This window comes from Uranotaenia lowii, chromosome 3, assembly GCF_029784155.1.
Source record: "Uranotaenia lowii strain MFRU-FL chromosome 3, ASM2978415v1, whole genome shotgun sequence".
Lineage (NCBI taxonomy): Eukaryota > Metazoa > Arthropoda > Insecta > Diptera > Culicidae > Uranotaenia > Uranotaenia lowii.
In genome coordinates, this window is record NC_073693.1 from 239,930,842 (window position 1) to 239,938,448 (window position 7,607).

At 38.3% G+C, this 7,607-nt stretch overlaps 1 protein-coding gene across 1 annotated transcript in view; it reads left to right on the forward strand.

The window, feature by feature from the left end:
• The first annotated feature begins 5,671 nt into the window (after positions 1 to 5,671).
• Positions 5,672 to 7,607, forward strand: part of LOC129751583 (organic solute transporter alpha-like protein) — a 181,635-nt gene continuing 179,699 nt past the window's right edge. Inside the window, exon 1 of the mRNA XM_055747184.1 lies at positions 5,672 to 5,764. The gene's annotated coding sequence lies outside the window, so the exon portion shown is untranslated. The remainder of the gene's footprint in view (positions 5,765 to 7,607) is intronic.

The window sequence follows — 7,607 nt, forward strand, 5'->3', positions numbered from 1 at the left end:
TAAACTTTGTTTATGTTATTTACTATTGATTTTCCTTAGGCCATCAATCGCATACTCCAAGTCTCCTTGGAAACTCACTATACGTCGTTATGATTTTCAACGTCGCGACGTATGCGCCGTGTCGCTAGTAGGCAAAGCTGCTATGATTATTAGCGCTCGTATTTTGGTTTATTTATCGTTCAAAGTTGAGGCACCGTGAAAACTAAAGAACAAAGCTTTATCCAGCGAAACATGGCCTGCCGGTATCCGGTTTCGTGAATTCACTAATGATCGAAGTAGACTGGGGTGTTCGTGGGAGCCGAGATCTTCAACCTCAGGGCCGGTTGCCAATCCGATCACCCCATATGTGACCCCTGTTTGAACGTCACTCAGAACACGTTTCCCCCAATTCAAGATTGTCCTACAGAATCAACCTTGAATAGTACAAATACTAGTTTATGACCAACGTTGTCAGGAAGTAACTGTTTTAAAAGTCTGACAATTTATTTTCAAAATGTTCGAGGCCTGCGGACGAAGACCAACGATTTATACCTAGCCCTCTCTATCTGCGATTACGATGTTGTTATACTCACAGAAACATGGCTTAATGAAAAGATTTTGAATTCGGAATTATCACACAATTTCATCATATATCGATGCGACCGGAGTCCGGTGTCAAGCCGTTTTCAGCAGGAGGCTTATTAATTGGTGTGAGAAAACATTTGACAAGTGCGTTCGTTAAATCGATTAATGATGATTCTCCTGAACAAGTTTGGGTCTCCGTACAGTTAAAAGAATCCTCCGTTTTCCTTTGTGGATTGTATTTACCCCCAATCACCGACACACCTTTGTATGAAAGTAACTGTTCATGCATCCAGCAGATGTGCGATAGTATGAAAAGTACTGACAAATTGATCGTAGTAGGAGATTACAATTGAATCTACCTTTTTTCGGTAGGAGTTTGATGAAGATACGAATAGTTTTCTGCCTTTGAACGCATCATTCGGGCAGGAGCAACTTCTAAAGCTGCGTTAGCTTTTGGTATACGACAAATAAACCATCATCAACAACGATGATTCGGCCGAGATTCTGGATCCACCGTTACCACTCCTTCCAATCGATCGACACCACAGACCACTCGTCGTTCAACTTGTCACGGAAGTTGAGCTTCTCTCTGACGTTAATCATCGTGAATTCGACTATAATCGTTGTATCTTTGAAGCTATGAACACTGCCATCTCGAACATCGATTGGAACGCCCTTATCGATACTGAGAGTTTCGATGGAGCAGTTTCTTCATTTTATTCCGAACTTTTTACCTTGTTGGAACCCACGTTCCATTAAAGAGACAAAACAGAACGAGCAACAATCGACAACCATGGTGGAACCCTGCGCTGCGTAATTTGAGAAACCGTGTTCGTAGAGCCCGAATAGGTTTTCTGAAGCATAAAGATGACACCAGAAGAGAAATTCTTCGCGACTAAGAAGCTGAGTACAACGCCGTTAATAGCCAGTGCTTCAGGAGTTATATTAGCAGAATTGAAGAATAGGTAAAAAGTGATCCAAAAAAATTCTGGAAATTTATGAAAGATCGTAAGAAATTAGTAGGGTTCCCAAACAGGTTCAGTTGGATGGAAATTTTGCAAAGCCTCCCAGAGAATCTGCTAACTTGTTTGCTAACTTTGCTAACTAAGCTATGAAAACTTGTTCACCTCCCATAGACCATGAATATTTGAATAGTTTGCCTGGTTATGAAATATTCATGCCAATCATGAATTTCTCGAAAAACGAGGTCTACATGAAATTACGTTCCATCGATGCATCCAAAAAAGCAGGTCCAGACGATATTCCGCCTTTGCTGTTGAAGAACTGTGCAATTTCACATGCCTTGCCCATTAGCTTGCTTTCCAATCGCTCGCTGAATGAGGTACGAGGAGGAAATTAGCTTGCGTTACACAGATACACAAATCAGGAAATCTTCAAAATGTCGAGAACTTCAGAGGTATATCCATACTGTGTTGTATTCCGAAATTAATGGAAAGTTTGATGCACGAGATCAAAGTGTTCAACATGTTTTATCACCAGCACGGTTTTGTAAAAAAAAAACAATTAACTTTGTGTAACCTTATGTACAACACATTGATATTGATAAATAAAATGGAGAAACGACAACAGGTTGATGCAGTCTACCTAGATTTCACAAAAGCGTTCGATAGAGTTACACATGAACTATTAGTAGAGAAATTGATAAAGATGGGTCTTCCTAGTTGGCTTACAAAATGGATAAGATCGTACTTAGAACAGCTTACGTTAAAATAGGAACCGTTGTGTCCGAAACTTTTCAGATATTCTCAGGTGTGCCACAAGGAAGTCATCTTGGTCCTCATGGAAACTGCTGACATCGAACGCTGACGACCTGAAAATTTTTAGAACGATAACATGTCCGTTAGACTGTTATGTACTGCAAAATGATATCGACACTTTCGTGAAATGTTACAACACATTCCATTTGTGTCCCTGCAAGCAAATGCAGGGAGGGGGTCAAGATGAAATTCCATCCGGAGCCGTTTAACTGCATTCATCGCAGCCATCTTCGTAATCTTCCAGACTGGAATCGTCATCCGTTTTCAATCATGCTACTTCTTTTTCTTAGATTTCTCTCCTAGAAAAAATAAGAAGTTTACGATGATATAGATTCAGCTATCGATCCAAGACCAATTAAATTTACCAGAATTAGTATTCGCCAGCCAGCTCCACATCCGAATGTCGATACTGCTCGTCCTCCGACTTCTTTCGATTATCCGCTGCCGCTTTTTCACAACAAATATCAAGTTGGCTAATTAACTATTTCATTTCCAATAAGAATTTACTAGTACAGGCATGAAAAAACGGCAAAAAACTGATTTCAATTCATCCACTTAGATTTTACGTGAAATTAATGTGTCAGTTATATAGAAAAACAGCAGCTACTCCAAAGCACACGTAGAATCGATGTGATGCATCAAAAGCTCAGTTTACGTGAAAAATACCGTACATTTAATTTCTATATTATTTTGGGTGTGGGCCCCTTATCATGACGTCCATGATAACCGCATCGAGCGAGTCCAGAAATGCTTTTGACGTTACGCACTTCGAACGCTACGTTGGAATGATCCAGTCAACTTACCGCCATACGTGCAGCAGTGTAGGCTTATTGAACTGCCAGCTATCGCTGCAGGAAGAATTCTTCTACAACGATTGTTTATTTATGATCTTCTAATGAGCAACATAGATAGCATAGAGTTGTTCGGAAAATTACAGATTAGTACGCCGTCTAGAGCATTACGCCATTACTATTTCCCAATACTCTCAAATCATCGTACACAATATGGCCTTAATAACCCTCTGAAAAATTCGGCATTCTAAAAACTTTTACCATATTTAAGACTTTAATTTAAGTAAGCAAGTGTTCTTTTAGATTAAGGATTAGTTGATAAGTAAACATCTGTGCGACACAGTCGAAGGTGAAATAATAAATAAATAAATAAATAAATCTATATATATAAAAAGCAATTTCTGTATGTTTGTTTGTTTGTTTGTTTGTTTGTTTGTTTGTTTGTTTGTCCTCTATAGACTCAGCCGTCTTAAGAGCTAGAGGTCTGAAATTTGGCATGGATGCTCATTAGGACCAGGAAGGATGAAAAATGTTTTCAGATTTTCGGATGACCCCTTCTGAAGGGGGTCGTCCATACAAGACAAATAATGTTTTCGCGATACTGACGTAATTTTTTGTCGGATTGTGTTGAAAATTTGCACATGAGTGTTTTAAAGTACAAGTAATCGATTTCAGGTGTTGAATTTTGTGTAAGGGGTCAGCCAAAGGGGTCGTCCTTATTAACTGTCAGCTGTTTTTGCGATATTGACGTTGTTATACATCGTATTCAGATGAAAATTGGTACACGATAGTTTTGAGTGACGTGAAATCGATTTGAGGTATCAAATTTAGTGTAGGGGGCCGGCAAAAGGGGTCGTCCATACTACACAAATACTGTTTTAGCTATAATGACGTTTTCATACATCAGATCGGGATGAAACTTTGCACATGGGAGCTGAGAGGGACAAACAATTGATTTCATTTATTCTTATCAAAGTCAGGGGTCGTCCATACTAACTATTTACTGTTCATGCGATATTGTCGTTATTGTACATCGGATTCAGATGAAAATTGGTACACGAGAGTTTTGAGGGACGGGCAATCGATTTCAGGTGTGAAAAAAATCAGTGTAAGGGGCCGGCAAAGGGGATCGTTCATATTAACTTTTCAACATTTTTGCAATACCGTCGTTATCATACATCGGATTGGGAGGAAAATTTACTCACGGTAGTCTTCAGGGAGGGGCAATCGATTTCAGATGTCAAATGTTTTGCCAGGGGTCGACGAAAGGGGTCGTCCATATTAATTATTTTTTCACTGTTTTTAGGAATATTGACGTTATTATGCAATGGATTGTTCTGAAAATTTGCACACGGGAGTTTTGAGGGACCAGCAATCGATTTCCGATATTAAAGATTGTATAAAAGGCCACCGAAAGAGGATTACCTTTTTGGCAATAATTGCTTTGTTATGCATCTATCGAGTCGAAATTTATATATATTTTTTTTTGCACGGTCAATCAATTCCTGATTTCAAATTTAGTAGCAGACAGAAAAATTGATCGTCCTATATTTTTGCAAGTATTACTTAACAATTAATTCGGAAGTGCATCTTGGCAATTGAATATCATACAAACTGTTCATGACATATTTCAAGTTGAAAGCGAAACGGAGTTCGTATGGGATCAGCTAGTAAATAAATAAAAAAGCTATGTCATAGGCCAAGTTTTTATATTATTTTTTGTTTTTTTTTTTGTCATTTTATTTTCTTCTCATATGATTTTATTATTTTTGAAGTTTTTTTTTCACATATATTTAGCATGGGTACTTTTTCAAAATTAGTAGTCATTTTTTTTCATTTTCTTTATAAACACTGTTTGAATTATTTAAAAACATTTTTTTGTTATTACAAAAAAATGTTTTTAAATAATTCAAATCAAGAAAATATTTTTTCTATTAATTTCTATTAATATTATCCATTTTTAAAATAATAATAGGTAATAACAATAATTATTTATGACCTTTTTTAACTTTAAGAAATCCATTTCAGAAGTTTTCTAAATTTCTGTTGAAAACTCTGTGTTTGATGACATTTAATAATGGTTACAGTTTAGTAAGTAATGAAGTTTTTCTAATCGACGCCTATGTTCCAACATATGACCACACATCGCCGAAAACAGCGAGAACACCTCACTCACCGAAACGATAGAAGCAATACAGAAAAAAAACTATCAAAAGCTTCAAAACAGATGGATGGTAGCTACCTAGCTGGCTCTCAAGGTAAGAAAACCGGTCAGTCAGCCAGAACAGAGCAGCGGAGACGAACTCTCTATCCGTGTTGACGATTCTACTCATGATTTCTCTCGGCCACCGACCGTTGGGGTTTTCAAAGGTGCTTCTGCTGCACCAGGCCAGGGGCCAGTCAGTCAGGTAAAGAACATGAGTAAACTGAGTAGAAACCTGATTGAGAATCATATAGTTAGCTCTGAGATCGGACAAGGCGATCCATCCGCCACAATACTATTAAGTTTAGTCTAAACTTAGCCGCCATTCGGATCGGATTGTTGTTTTGGCTCACAGTAACGGTCATCGAGCAGCGCGATTTAAAAACTAGACATAGAACGTTGACTAAAGTCTACGCCTGGTCGATAGTGTAAGTAGTGGGGTAAATAGGATGCTGAAAAAGTTGCTTATGTTGTTCCTGGGGAAGTTCTGGGCAGTTGCTCGAGTGAAGAAGCTTGTGGTTATTTGAAAATCTCTTTCGAGCGGAAGAAAACTGAAGGCATGTGCCCACGCCTGCAGAGCGTTCACGCGAACAACGCGATTATCGGTCAAGTGCAAATGTACAAAACATACGCAGAGACACAGAGTGTAAACAAACGAAAAACAAAAATTGTTGTTTCCTCGTTGGACGCATTTCGGGGCCAACATTCATTTACAGAAGATTTCAACGATTGTTTTGGGCCATTGGATACCAACTACATACAGTACGGTGCGGCATGGTGGTTAACCTCTTGCGCAAAAGATCGAGTGAAAAAAAGGAAAAATTAGTCGCACCGTCTAGCGTCTCTGTTCTCGTTAAGTTGTCGCGAATTACTCAAACAACCGCATGACATAACTTATGCCCAGAGACGACGGACGCGATCGCTCAGTGGATTTGTGCAGCCAAGAAAGGAACCACTATTTCAACTTAGATACATAGGTTATTCGCTGCAGAGAAGAAGCAAAAAAAAGGTGCAAAATCAACTAGCTAAAACACATTTAATCTAACCAGACGGTTTCTTTTCTCTTTATGGCCTTGCTAGTTATGTTGGTGAATGGTGGGTAGGTACATTACTTCAGCTTCACCTGGCTTATTGCTACAATTTTTGTTATATTTTTCATAGCAGAGAGGTACCCAGAACGTTGCTGTACTTCAATATTTGAAACAATTTAGTTTGTGTAAGGAATACTTTTTCTGTAGGTTTTCAACTTAACTAGTTATCCTTCACATTAGAAGTGAATCCAAAACTCGAGTATCGAAAGAAAACTCGAAAGTGTAGTTGCATTAGAAGTGGTATAAAGTTCCCAATTTCCCTTGGAACACCAAATTTTAAAATAGCAATGGAAAAATCCAATGTTGATGTTTTTTGCAGGGTGCTTCTTATAAGTGCAATTTGAAAAAAATAAACAAAACGGTTGGAACTTGGATTTACCTATATATCTACGAGTGAGATCAACGCAACCTTACGCCCCTGATGTCGACTGAAATGGTTTCCTAATTAAAGGTGCACTGCACACTGACTGACAATATGTGAAACGCTCAAACCTTGACCTTCGTTTAGTAAATCTTGCCGACATATCTACTGCGAACTGTGAAAAGCACGAAAGCTGAATCTCGCAAATCTCCAACAGCTAGCCGTTGACTAAAGTCGTGTGCGCCTATGATTTGAGGTATGATTTACAGAAATTTACATACCCCTTGAAGTTACATTACATATAATTAGGTTGATTATGATAGAACCCTCGTTAAAATAGACCTTTAGGCGTAAAGGGGAATGTAGGTAAGTGAAAGTAGAGATTTTTATAAATGGAGACAAATGTTGAACGTAATGTGATGTGAGGAAAAATTCTTAAGTCTATGTGTAATGCACTAGTATGTGATCATTTCAAGGGTTGAGTATTGCTGTTGCCCTTTCTATTTATGAGCGTTTGGCATGTTCAAAACTATCAATTATAAATGATTGCAGGGTATAGGTACCTGTAACTAGTGTGCAATGATTTGCTACTTGTTTTACAAACCGGCAAATCAAAACAGTGCAGTGTGGTGGGATTTTGTTGCAGTTTACATATGCCAAATCCCAATGATGTGACGGTGAAGCGCGAATGTTTTGCAATATGCAAACGTGGAGGGTTGAAAGGACAACTGAAAATGATTGGTAAGGATTCCAAGTTAAGAGGTTGAAAGGAAAACTTCAGAATTCAAGTTCAGAAGAAGTTAGTCAGGGGAAGAATCA